The following is a 12,866-nucleotide window of genomic DNA, read 5'->3' on the forward strand; positions in this document are numbered from 1 at the left end:
GTGAACCTTTTCCTGCGAATTCAGTCTACTAGAAAGTGTGATACAATTTGTACAATATGAAATAAATATGATGCATGCCTAGATATTATTAATACATCAAGACAGTTGAAGTGCAATTCGATGTATTGTAATGTGCCTCCACCGTAGATCGAACCCGGAAGTTCCTGATTACAAGAGAATATAGTTATCACTGCCCTGAAATGGCAGGCTCTGAAATGAACTAAGAATAAGCTATGTACACAGTATCTGAAATCTGTAGAAAAAGGACGCGCAAAACGGCAGAGAAGAGGAGGATGCCAGAGAGCTGCCAAAGCAGTGCGCGCTGCTGTAAAAAGCTGATAGCTGCAGCCGCGTTTCCCCTCCATGCACTTACTTCCCCCCTCGCGCGTTCATTGGTCAAACCCTCTCCAGTCACTACTTGCGCAGAGGACTTGTTTTGGTTAACTCCCTTCGAGTTTTCCCGTCCCCGACTTCAAACTAACAAAGAAACATTACATTTAAAAGACGTATATTTTAATTCAAAGCACATTTCATTACAACTGTTTCGATAGCACAGGTCATTAAGGTGAAGTAGGTATTCTGTGGTTTTCACTGTGTGATCTCGAAACAAACATGTTGTATACAAAAATGAGATGCAACTTTTGTTAAGAAGAACGAGGTAAATATTGCATTAATATGTTTACTGGGTGCACCATACCCCTCGCAAAAATTCCAAAGGGTACAATGTGTCTGCATAGCCCTATATTTCTGCCCCATTGCTTCTACACTTCGGGAATATGTGAAGCAAGCGAACGAAAACAAGTCTCTGCGCAAGTACTGACTTGATAAGGCTCAACCAAGGAACGCGCGTGAGGGGAAGTGAGTGAATGGAGGGGAAAACCTTTCTTCTTAGATTCCAGAGAGGGAGTATACACTCTGCTCATGGAATGTGTGGAGCAAGCTATCGAAAACAAGTCCTCTGACTGGAGAGGGCCAGACCAATGAACGCGTGCAAGTGAAAACACGACTGCAGCTACCAGTCGTTTGCAGAAGCGCGCCCTGCTCCGCCTACTCGCTTTCTCCCCGTCTCTATCATTATGCACGACCTTGCCTCACAGTTTCCAGAGACCGATTGTACCTCTTCACACCTCTCCAAATAAGATGCACAGAGCAGCGAATTTCCACCACTTGTACTTTCACGGTACACACACCGAGGACGATCCCACACTGCACTGCAAACGCCTAAGAGCATCCACCAAAGCCGAAGACTGGGAGAACCCAACCACGCCCCCTTAAGGTCCCTTCGCGAAAGTGGCATGCTAATAACTTCCTCCCAGATTTATAATTAAGTTCTGCGAGCCGTGATTAATGAGCCATTAAGATCGAAGAATGTTATTAAGGATCGACAGGGATCGAGGGACCCAGAAGGAATTACATTCCGGCTGCAGCCTGCGACGGATTCCTTCCCCCCTGTCGGAAGGAAGAGACGGCAGGAATTCTGTGGGAAGATGACTCCCTCGCTTTCCGGTAGATGTCTCCACAAGCCTTTACTGATATGAAGGCTGGTGCACTTCATTTCTTGAGCTGCTGCAGTATTCCTGAGGTGAATATATTATCAGTTTTGCCCAAATGTATAAGAGAGTGTTTCCACCACAAAATACACTCTCAACCACGGCACTAAATTCTGGCGCAAGAGCCAATGAGAAGCGAGATATTCCAAGCGGCTGTTCGTTGGATGACCCATGGTCAAGTGATCAATTTTTTTATTCGTTTATTTTACTTCGCTTTCCTGCCACTTTTGGCTAATCGCGAAGATGAGGATGAGTGATGACTAGACCTCGGATTTTTGGTTTTTAACCTATTCTTTTCCTTTTCAGGTATGTAAGAAATTATACGTTATGTCAGCGTTTCGTTAAAAAATGCAACAACGGATGAAGTTTCATAGTGCCTAAAAAACCTGCTTTGTTTGTTAGAACCTATTTTACGTTTATGCGCCTAAATCAAGCCTTTTTCTAGGTTTTTATTAATTTTTAAAGATTTTACAGGATTTTTATGTCACACACAGACATTTACATTGTTTGGTCACGAAAATATTCAATGACGAACGTGTTTGAAATGTACTCTCCGTCGATTTCCCTTCCTTCAAGTCCATGGGAATTTTTCAAAGCTCTAAACAAAGCAAAATGTCTGGTGCCACTGTTAACTTCTATAATCCCTAGTGGTCTGATCTGTGTGGTCTTGCTCACTTTCGCGTCACTGCGGTGCATTGTGGCATTCCACGCCTTGCAAACTAACATTTCAGCATTGAAGTTTGCACCACTGACTATGTTTTTGTTGAAAGATTATTTTCAGCATATAAGATGATCCTCAAAGACAAAATTGCGGAGTTTGACTGTGGATAACATGAAAAAAGATTGTTGCCTAACTATACGGCGAAGAATGGATTTTAATAGGAAATTTCCAATGTTAAGTTCTGCCATCGCCGTAGGGTTAGGCAACACACATAACGTTATGGAAAATAGTGCGTATTTCAGGATATAGGTGTCCCATTTTCATTGCCGGTGACTATACCTTATCAGCATTTTTCAGGAATTTACTATTTTAAGTTTTCTTGAACCTTCTTCAAGATTTCTCGAGCATAACTTAAATAAAACCTTTAGGACCTATTTTAGAATTTTTAGAACCTATTTTAAGGTTTTTAGAACCTATTTTAGGATTTTTAGAGCCTATTTTAGGAACCTAAAAATACGAGGTCTAGTGATGACATGATGCAATTGACGAAGGGGAACTATCAAAGAACACCCCGGTCACGATTCGACCTTAGGACCCCTGGTACCGTAGTGCGCTGTGCTAACCACTTTGGCAGTGAGCCATCGGGATAGTTACCAGGATATTTAAACCGGAGCCCGCTAATTCTTTCTCAAGTTGCTCCCCAATAGTCCTCACTATACTCCCACTTAGAGTTCGAACCGGGACATCTCGCACCAAGGGCGGGAGCGTTAACATTTCTGCTCTCAGCTATGAAATAGAAGGCAAAAAAAAAATCTCAATCTGTTTCTATGAGTTATACCAGAATAGAAAATAGCAACAATCCCTCCCCCGGTGTGCAAGCAGTCTAAACTGGAATTTAGCCTAAAACTGGAAAATGGATAAAAAATCTGAAATGCTTCTCTATCAAACCTGATGTCCCTTAGTTATAACAGCATTAAGCACTAGGTTATAGGAACTACGTGGGCATGACCTTTTTCAATATCTGCGCTTTTGTGGGTGAAAATGTTAATGGTTAGGACTTAAAGCGTATGGCTACTACCCTGAAAACAATGTTTGATCCACAAGCACGTGTGTATAAAGGTGGTCTAAGATCTGAGGCCTAAGTAGGGGTGGTACTGAAACGAGACTGGCGTTTTCTATTTCGCATTATATATACATACTTTTAATTTCAAGCCACTTGTCCGCCCTTATGCTAATCACCATGATAAGTGCGAATTCCCCAGTCCGTAACTCTAACACAGAACCTTTGGTGTTGAGTTTCTCGATCCACCACTCTGCCATTGAGGCGGCACATTCTCTGCTTGGTGAATGTTTTCACTTTGTTTCGGCTTCTTTTAAAAATCAATGCCATCCTACGTTGCTTCAGTGAGAATGTTTTTACTTGTCTCTGTCTGTTTTGAGTTTGACTGGGTGTACGAATTAAACAGGGATCCAAACCACAATGTGCCTCCACCGTTTATCGAAACGGGAATCCCTTGATTTCTGCCAACTTTTCAAAATGAAGAGCCTACTACGCTACCTCAGCGGCAGCGCGAATGTCTTCATTCGTTTCTGCCTGTTTTAAAAATGAAGAGCCTGCTACGCTACTTCAACGTCAATGTTTGCACTTGTTTCTGCCAATTTTTAAAATGAAGAGCCTGCTACGCTTCTTCAACGCCAATGTTTTCATTTCTTTCTGCCTGTTTTAAAAATGAAGAGCCTGATACGTTATTCAGTGAGAACGTTTTTATTTGTTCCTGTCTGTTTTAAAAATGAGGAGCCTGTTACGCTACTCCAAAGCGAATGTTTTCGTTTGTTTCTGCCAGTTTTAAAAATGAGCAGCCTACTACGCTACTTCAACGCGAATATTTTCATTTGTTTCTGCCCGTTTTAAAAATGAAGAGCCTGCTACGCTACTTCAGTGAGAACGTTTTTATTTGTTCCTGCTTGTTTTAAAAATGACGAGCCTGCTACGCTACTTCAGTGAAAACGTTTTTATTTGTTCCTGTCTGTTTTAAAAATGAGCAGCCTGATACGCTACTCCAACGCGAATGTTTTCATTTGTTTCTGCCAGTTCTAAAAATGAAGAGCCTGCTACGCTACTTCAGTGAAAACGTTTTTATTTGTCCCTGCCTGTTTTAAAAATGAGGAGCCTGCTACGCTACGTCAACGTGAATGTTTTCATTTCTTTCTGCCTGTTTTAAAAATGAAGAGTCTGATACGCTACTTCAACGCAAATGTTTTCATTTCTTTCTGTCTGTTTTGAAAATGAAGAGCCTGATACTCTACTTCAAGGCGAATGTTTTCATTTCTTTCTGCCTGTTCTAAAAATGAAGATCCTGATACGCTGCTTCAGTGAGAACGTTTTCATTTGTTCCTCCTTCTTTAAAAATGAAGAGCCTGCTACGCTACTTCAGTGATTATGGTTCCAATTCGTCGTACGAGAGTCAGAGATTCATAACTCCAAAAATGCGGATTTCAGCAAACTCCTCTGAACTATTTGGAGTCAGATAGGCGTTATCTCCACTTCTAATCCTTAGCAGTAAAGACTCTTTATAGAAGTCAGATTTATTCGTAAGAATGCATTATTTCCACTCTTCTGGAAATTTGATACGTCCCTCTGGTTCTCTCACGACGAATTGTTCCTGCCTGTTGCTACACTACTTAGTGCGATTGTTCTGGGAGAAATATGAAAACCCATACGTTTTATTCTTGTTTTGTAAACATACATAATCAAACAGACTTATGCTGGAATAAGTAGCTTAGTAAATATGTTTTCCCCATCCTATACCTTAAATACTAGTCCTCAAGAAGAGACTCTCGGATCGAGCCTAGGTCGTCTCGATATTTTACAGATGTCTCATTCTCGTCTCCATTCATAAACTCTAGTCTAGGGTATTTCTGGCCGTACATACCCCATGCCGAACAAAGGTGAAGATTATGGACGTCGCCTAACCACAAAATAGCTGTTGGGCAATTAGATAATGAGCTTAATTGATTGTCATTCGCCGGTACAATGACACAGTCCAGAGCGACCAGGGTGACACCGACCAGTAAATGCTTTCAGAGGATTCCAGTCAATCAGAGCGTTTGGGGGGGTCCATGTCAGCAGTTGCCCAGCTGCGAGTAATTTGTCCGAATGTAATGAAGACGCTTGGGAGCTGTTTGCGAGTTTGGGAAGTAGAAATCGATTAAAAAAAAAAAACACGCTTAAATGCGCCTTTTTTTTGCAGAGGGGAAAAAATGGTTTGGGAGTTACAAGGCACGGTAGGGAAAAATCGCTATGAAATTACCATATCGCCCGAAAAACTCGGCCAAACTTCTCGCATAACGTCCGAGGCTCGAAAGTGGCGAGTGGGGCTTATGTGGTGGAAAGCGTTCGATAGGAACATACCTGCGATATAACCGATATCGCAATTGCCATATAAACTTGCGGTCCTGCAGAAACCCACGGTGGGCCTAGGAAAAGCCACGGGAAGGTTTCGGCACTTTTAAAAATCACTACCCAGATCTCCTGTCCAGGAGGTAACGTGACCCATCGATTCCTCATTCCCTATTGGTTGTCTCGTACGCTCTGTCTCGGGAATCTCTGGAGCAAGGGAACGAAAAGAAGTCTCTGCACAAGTACAGACTCGAGAGGGTTCGACCAGTTAGCGTGTGAGAGGGCGAGGGATTGCATGGAGAGGGCAATGCGACCGCAGCTACCTATCGTTTGCAGCAGAGCGCTCACTCGCTTTCTCCACTTGTCTACCGTTATGAGGGGTCTTGCTCCAAAGATTCCCACGACACATTGTACGTTCATATTTCTGATGGTCGCTCTGGGTTCCAAACTAGAAAATTTTCTCTCTCACTGCCCAACAGATTATCACCAATTGGATTGTTTCTGTACTGGAAAGAGCTAATACAGTAATAAGTTTCAAGCACTGGTAACCAACCAGTGTCTTCCCGTTTCTCCGAATTCCCTGGTAGCCCTCAGGAACGCTAAATAAGCAAACTGCTTCTAGATATATGCACATATGTGTCTTCCATATGTGATATAGAATACAGACTATAAATGTAATAATTATATTTAAAATGAACATAATGGATGGTATCTAAAAAGTGCAATGTAACTCAAACACCTAATTGAACTGATTGATTGATTTGGAGTTTTAAGTTCACTTTATGCACAGTATGGCTAATCGGGCTGGACCTGCAGTTTAAAGTGGGATCCGAACCACTATGTGCCTCCACCGGGTATCGGACTCGGGACCACTTGATTTCAAGGCGACGACGCTACCACTGCGCCATCGGGGAGGCCTCTCACACACCTAAGCGTCATATACTTGCCACGTGGTTTCTGGAAGCAAGTAGGCATGCCACTCATTTTTTTAAAAACAGGCAGAAGAAAATGAAAATATTTTTACTGAAGTAGTAGTGTAGCATGTTTTTCGTTTCGAAAACAGGCAGAAAAAGATGAAAACATTGTCACTGAAGTAGTAGTGTAGCATGTATTTCGTTTCTAAAACAGGCAGAAAAAATGAAAACATTCTTACTGAAGTAGTAGTGTAGCATGTTTTCGTTTCTAAAACAGGCATAAAAAAATAAAACATTCTTACTGAAGTAGTGTAGCATGTTTTTCGTTTCTAAAACAGGCAGAAAAAATGAAAACATTCTTACTGAAGTAGTAGTGTAGCATGTATTTCGTTTCTAAAACAGGCATAAAAAATAAAACATTCTTACTAAAGTAGTAGTGTAGCATGTTTTCGTTTCTAAAACAGGCATAAAAAAATAAAACATTGTCACTGAAGTAGTAATGTAGCATGTTTTGCGTTTCTGAAACAGGCATAAAAAATGAAAACATTCTTACTGAAGTAGTAGTGTAGCATGTTTTTCGTTTCTAAAACAGGCAGAAAAAATGAAAACATTCTTACTGAAGTAGTAGTGTAGCATGTTTTCGTTTCTAAAACAGGCATAAAAAATAAAACATTCTTACTAAAGTAGTAGTGTAGCATGTTTTCGTTTCTAAAACAGGCATAAAAAAATAAAACATTCTTACTGAAGTAGTGTAGCATGTTTTTCGTTTCTAAAACAGGCAGAAAAAATGAAAACATTCTTACTGAAGTAGTAGTGTAGCATGTATTTCGTTTCTAAAACAGGCATAAAAAATAAAACATTCTTACTAAAGTAGTAGTGTAGCATGTTTTCGTTTCTAAAACAGGCATAAAAAAATAAAACATTGTCACTGAAGTAGTAATGTAGCATGTTTTGCGTTTCTGAAACAGGCATAAAAAATGAAAACATTCTTACTGAAGTAGTAGTGTAGCATGTTTTTCGTTTCTAAAACAGGCAGAAAAAATGAAAACATTCTTACTGAAGTAGTAGTGTAGCATGTTTTCGTTTCTAAAACAGGCATAAAAAATAAAACATTCTTACTAAAGTAGTAGTGTAGCATGTTTTCGTTTCTAAAACAGGCATAAAAAAATAAAACATTGTCACTGAAGTAGTAATGTAGCATGTTTTGCGTTTCTGAAACAGGCATAAAAAATGAAAACATTCTTACTGAAGTAGTAGTGTAGCATGTTTTTCGTTTCTAAAACAGGCATAAAAAATAAAACATTCTTACTAAAGTAGTAGTGTAGCATGTTTTCGTTTCTAAAACAGGCATAAAAAATGAAAACATTCTTACTGAAGTAGTAGTGTAGCATGTTTTTCGTTTCTAAAACAGGCAGAAAAAATGAAAACATTCTTACTGAAGTAGTAGTGTAGCATGTTTTCGTTTCTAAAACAGGCATAAAAAAATAAAACATTGTCACTGAAGTAGTAATGTAGCATGTTTTGCGTTTCTGAAACAGGCATAAAAAATGAAAACATTCTTACTGAAGTAGTAGTGTAGCATGTTTTTCGTTTCTAAAACAGGCATAAAAAATAAAACATTCTTACTAAAGTAGTAGTGTAGCATGTTTTCGTTTCTAAAACAGGCATAAAAAATGAAAACATTCTTACTGAAGTAGTAGTGTAGCATGTTTTTCGTTTCTAAAACAGGCAGAAAAAATGAAAACATTCTTACTGAAGTAGTAGTGTAGCATGTTTTCGTTTCTAAAACAGGCATAAAAAATAAAACATTCTTACTAAAGTAGTAGTGTAGCATGTTTTCGTTTCTAAAACAGGCATAAAAAAATAAAACATTGTCACTGAAGTAGTAATGTAGCATGTTTTGCGTTTCTGAAACAGGCATAAAAAATGAAAACATTCTTACTGAAGTAGTAGTGTAGCATGTTTTTCGTTTCTAAAACAGGCAGAAAAAATGAAAACATTCTTACTGAAGTAGTAGTGTAGCATGTTTTCGTTTCTAAAACAGGCATAAAAAATAAAACATTGTCACTGAAGTAGTAATGTAGCATGTTTTCCGTTTCTGAAACAGGCAGAAAAAAATGAAAACATTCTTACTGAAGCAGTAGTGTAGCATGTTTTTCATTTCTAAAACAAGGAGAAAAAAATTAAAACATTCTTACTGAAGTAGTAGCGTAGCATGTTTTTGGTTTCTAAAACAGGCAGAAAAAGATGAAAACATTTTCACTGAAGTAGTAGTGTAGCATGTTTTTCGTTTCTAAAACAGGCAGAAAAAATGAAAACATTCTTACTGAAGTAGTAGTGCAGTATGTTTTTAGTTTCTAAAAGAGGCGGAAAAAATGAAAACATTCTCACTGAAGTAGTAGCGTATCATGTTTTTCGTTTCTACAACAGGCAGAAAAAAATGAAAACATCTCTCAATGAAGAAGTGCAGCATTCTCTTTATTTTTCCACCGGTCCCATCTAATTCACACATGCACAATTGGGTGAAAGGTCCGGATCAACGCAGAGGAACTGTACGCTAACCATTGCGCTGCAAAGTCTGGCTCAAGACTACACCTGCTACGTGCACTGATAGATGCATGATGTTTCAACTCAAAAAAGGTATACCACTTTATTTTGTAAATTGGTGTTGCTGAAATTATTTCATGCTTATCAAGAAAATCTGTTTTTGGAATTATATGAAATGTAATCCGATTTTTTGTTTTTCGAACAATGTGATTTGACGTCACTAGTGAACGTATCATAACTACGAAGAAAAGCTGAGTGACAAACCGCAAAATGAAAACCAAATAATAATTATATATGCTTTCAGCAAGCATCAGACCTCACTGATCGAGAAAAAGACACATGTCTTGCTGAATAAACATCCTACCTAACCACCCAGGAGAAAAATAAAGGATCCCGCCCCTTCTCGCCCCCACAGGGTGTTCCAGAACCACACCAGGGCCCGCCCAAAGAGCCGCCAGAAACATCTGCCGCTTTCTCATTTAAACGGCCGTAAAATGTAATGCAGGACATCAGGCGCGACGGTAAAAATAATGAGACGGGGGGGTTGCATTTTGTGTTTTTATAATGGAAAGGTTCTCAAAACCATAATTACACACCGTTGGATATCAATGCGCAGGCGCATTCGCTTCATTTGGTCTGCCGATATCTTTTATGTCAACCTCCCCACACTTCCCTTGCCAGCAGGACCTTATTTTCCTTTCCACTTCTGTCCCCCTACCCCCGATAGCTTTTTTCTCCCCCCTTCTTAAATCGTCTTCCCACCAAAATACTACCCTTGTCCCTTGAATCAAGGGCGTTTTCCTTCCTCCCCTCCACTCCTGCCCCCCGCACTTTCCAAATTTGTTTTCCATTTTTCATGATTTCTGCCCGATCCTTTTCTGATACGTTAGGGAGTACAGGACTGATTCGCATTCGTTCTTGGAATCGCCCTGCCCGAAAAAAAAAAGTGATGGGAATCTAGCTCCCCCATTTAGAAGCTCGGTACTCTCCCCTCATGCAAAATAAATAACACTTTCTCTTTAAGATAGGTGAGGGTAGTAATAAGTTCATCGCGGAACTGGAGGGGGAGAAACTACCCTTAAAGATTATACTTATATCGCTACCGTGAAGAATGTGTGTGAAATTTCCATGATTCTCACGCACCTATAAGTCCTCTCTTTTACAGTTCAAAGCCATCAATATTGACCTTCAGATACGGGATGGAATACAAACTTCAAACTCCTCCCAAAACGTTTCCCCTTCATTAATTAATAGTTCCATTAATATTTTGAAGGATAAACAATAACAATATTAAAGTCATTAATGTATTTTAATAGGCCAGTTTCATCGGGGCGTAGCATCTGCGCTATGTTCTCAATTAAACATTGATTTCAAATCATTCCTGACGTTGAAACTACGTACATGCTTCCTTGATGCAAGATGCGCGTAGAAACAAGTGAAAACGCTCACACTGAAGTTTTCATTTGTTTCTGCTTGCTTTAAAAACGAACACCATACCATGCTATTTCAGTATGAATGAAATGATGAGAATGCTATGATACTTTAGTGTGAACGTTTTCATTTGTTTATGAATGTTTCAAATAATGGAATACCGTGCCATGCGTCCCAGAAACACGTAACGTCCTCGTTCTGCTTCGTGTCCGAGCTCAGTAATATGTACAGTCACCTGCAATAAAAATGTACCACCTAGATCTTTAAACATTCTCTTCTCTGCAAGCCGTTATGTGTGTTACCAACTCTACGGGTGTGGTAGAAGTTGGCTATTAAAATCAACATATCGCCCTAGGGTTGAACCATTACGTATTTGAAGAGGGGAATGTTGTTATTCCCCGTAAGAAATACATAGATGTCGCAACACATTTGTTAGTGATATTTTTAATAAGCTTCATTTAGCTTGCTAACTGACTTAGAGACCCGCTTAAAACTGCAACCACAGATAAAGATATATAAGCAGATCTGCATAAGGCATGAAAACCGGTGCACGGACCTCCCACTGAGAATCGCCATTCGCAAGAAGTATTGCAATAATCCGCTAAGAGGCGCTGAGAGCACCATTCGCACTATTGCTTCCACTTCTTCTACCAAACAGAATAAGAGATGACGCTGCTGAATTTCACCACTGTCTAGGTCAAAAACTGACGTCATCAAACTCCTCCCTCTCCGGAGGGATGGGGGTTCCCGTGCTGGAACCTGAGGAGAAATGCATACGCTAGAGCTCGCTGTCTCGTACTTTTATAATACTAACGCGCTTTGATACAATGGAACTAAAGCTACATCTTATGCGAAACTGTATGTCCTAACCTTAAAATTCATTTTCAAAATTTTAAGTTAGGGACATATTTTCTCACTGATAAGTGTACATATTTTTTTCGTTTCTTAGTTCTTATACTTACACCTCCTTGGTATAAATACAACAACTTTTCCGAAACAGGGCAATTCAGGGAATACTAAAGCTCGACCATTCCATTTTATATATGTGATAGTAGTTTACGACCGTATCGTTTTGCTATTAATCTTGTGCACCTGTTGAGATATAATTCTCTTTGTTTTTATTTACTAGTAGTGACATATTTACATAAATATTACATATTTTACTCATTTTAGCTCATTAAGAACTGAACTTCATGTGCATGAGCCCTCCAAGTACCCCCCAGTTAACATTACGATGCTGGGTCAACATAGGAATTTTGAGCTATCACTGGGTATCGAACCTGGGACCTATCGTACCAAAGGCCAGAGTAGAAACCATTTGGCTACGCCAAAAAAAACTAGTTATATTATTTTCCGAAATCAGTGTGTATGAATACAACAACAATCAATCATAATATTGCGAAAACAAACAAGAGACTGTGTTGGATACAAAATTCTGAAAACAAAAATGTGTATCGTTCGAAATATTGGTTATTGATTTACTTCATTTTACTTAACTTTTTGTGCCTCTTTTGGCTAATTTGTGAAGATGGGGATGAGTAATGATATGATGAAATTGATGAGTGGACAATCACAAACATCCATGCCCAGGATTAGAACCCGGTACCCCTGGCGTCGTAGCGCGATGTGCTAACCACTCCGCCACGGGGGCCGGCTCTATCTTAAGTTTGATGCCTATACAAGCCGAGTTGATATATGGTTTCGTTTTAGTTACATTGCTAACTTCAAGTAAGGTAAAAAAAAATCTTGCACCATCAACAGTTAATGAGATTATTTTTATAAACTTTATATATATAAATACATTAATTAAATTAATTATAAATGATAAAATATTATTATTAATAATAATTATATTCAAATCATGTTGTAGGCATGTCCTTTCATTACTCAATGTCATTGCCATTTAACAAGACAGGAGGAATAGCGACAAAGGACACAGCAACGGAAGTCCATCTACTCACCGGAAGGAAAAGAAACACCAGAGAGAGATTTGTAGAACAGTTTCTTGTGTAAGAGGGTGTGTGTGTGTGCACGCGCACGAGAGTGTGATTCTCAATTAGATGTGCCTACGAGTATCTCTACAAACAATACTTGTGCTTAATCATCATTTAATTAATTAGTTAATCACGACTAGAGTTGAATCTTGCTGAAGAGATACCAAATAATTAGCGTCCCAGGATAATTAGCCTGTGGTTTGTTGGATTGTCGTTGCAGCGGTAAGGATCCTCTGTCAGAAAATTAGAGAAATCGTGGCTTTGAAGCCCCACTGGACACATGGCACTAGTTGTTGTTGTTGTTTCCCGTAATAGGTATAAATCAACATGAGAACAGGTATCACGAGTAGTATCTGTTTCTACGCTTCT

The sequence above is a fragment of the Lepisma saccharinum genome, chromosome 25 (assembly GCF_977018435.1).
Source record: "Lepisma saccharinum chromosome 25, izLepSacc3.1, whole genome shotgun sequence".
Lineage (NCBI taxonomy): Eukaryota > Metazoa > Arthropoda > Insecta > Zygentoma > Lepismatidae > Lepisma > Lepisma saccharinum.